The sequence below is a fragment of the Echinops telfairi genome, unplaced genomic scaffold (assembly GCF_000313985.2).
Source record: "Echinops telfairi isolate 266 unplaced genomic scaffold, ASM31398v2 ScPeMD7_7404;HRSCAF=8442, whole genome shotgun sequence".
Taxonomy (NCBI): domain Eukaryota; kingdom Metazoa; phylum Chordata; class Mammalia; order Afrosoricida; family Tenrecidae; genus Echinops; species Echinops telfairi.
The window spans coordinates 816,111-817,731 of NW_022111304.1; positions in this window are offsets into that span (position 1 = coordinate 816,111).

Genomic DNA, 1,621 nt, shown 5'->3' on the forward strand with positions numbered 1-1,621 from the left:
ATAATATGGGAGAAAATCTAGCTGGATTTGATGATGGCTTTTTAATTGCAGCCTAAAAAACACAATTCAGAATAATTTAGTTGGATAAGTTGGACTTAGTTAAATGTTTTAAAATATCTACTTTTCTTTTCAAAAGAAAATGTTAATAAAATTAAAAGACCAGCCACAGACTGAAAGAAGATATTTGCAATACTCATATTATAAAGCACTTGAATTCAAAGTATATAAAAAAACAAAGCAAAACACTTAAAACAACACTAAGAAAAAATTGTTCAATTAAAAAATGGAAAAAAGACCTGAACAATTACATCAACAAAAAAGACATACTGGCAAATACGATTTGAAGAATGCCTAACATCATATCAAATGGCAATTGGGAAATTGCAAATCAAAGAATAGTGATATGACATTACATACACATTAATAAAATTGTAGATAGTATCAAATGCTGGCAAGGATATAGCATAACAGGAAATCTTGTTTGTTATTGGTCAGAATTCAAAATGGAATTTTGGAAGACACTTCAGAAGACATTCTGTCAAGTTCTTCCAAAGCTAAACATAAGTTTACACTTGGTTCCAGAAATTCTGATTCTAGGTAGGAGTCTAAAGGAGATGAAAATATATGTCCTCATAAAAAGCTGCATACAATCTTCATAGCACCTCTATTAATAATTGTAAAAATGCACAGAGTAACCTTAGTATTGTATATATAACAAATATAAATAAAAAACATCACATAATTATAATTTTAAAAAACCATGTCTATCATAACCATATGTAATCATTACCATTTTATAGCTCTATATATTCAGTTGAAGTAATGAATGAGTGAATGAATGAATGAATAAGGGAATGAACAATCATAGGTATCCACAGAAACTTGAGGTTTATTGGGTGAAAAATATTCCCAAAGATTCTCTAGTACAGATCTTGTCCCCTATGCACAAAAATACAAGGCTTAACATTTAGACTTCAAGAGAAAATTAAATAATTAATTTTTCACATTTTTTGGACATGTTATCAGGAGAGAGCAGTCCCTGAAAAGGACATTATAGTTGGTACAAAAAAAATGAAGATCCTTCGACAAAATAGATTGACATGGTAACACAAGACCAGGCAGTGTTTTCACTGTTGAACGGAATTGACTTGATGGCACTTAATAACCTATATTACTCTCTATCCTAATGCTCTCCTCTATCAAAACCCCATACCCTGTCTCCTGTAAATCTATACTTTCCTTCTAGGCTGCCATGGCTGTCAGGAGTGCCACAAATATATATCGTGTATTATGTAATCAGTCTGTATGCCTGGTTTAAAATCAGGAAAGGTATGCAGCACAGTAGTATCCTCCATTCACACTTGCTTAATCTGTAAACTGAGCAATCAGTAGAAAATCTGGATTATATGAAGAAGAATGGGTCATCAGGATTGGAGGAAGGATTATTAACTTGCAATATGCAGATAATACAGCCTTGCTTGATGAAAAGGGGGAATAATTGAAGCAGCTGCTCTTGTGGATCAAGGATAGTTGACTTCCATATAGATTGTAAATCAGTGTAAAGAGCAAAATCCTGAAAGCTGGACCAATAAATAACATCATGAAAAATGGAGAAAAGTTT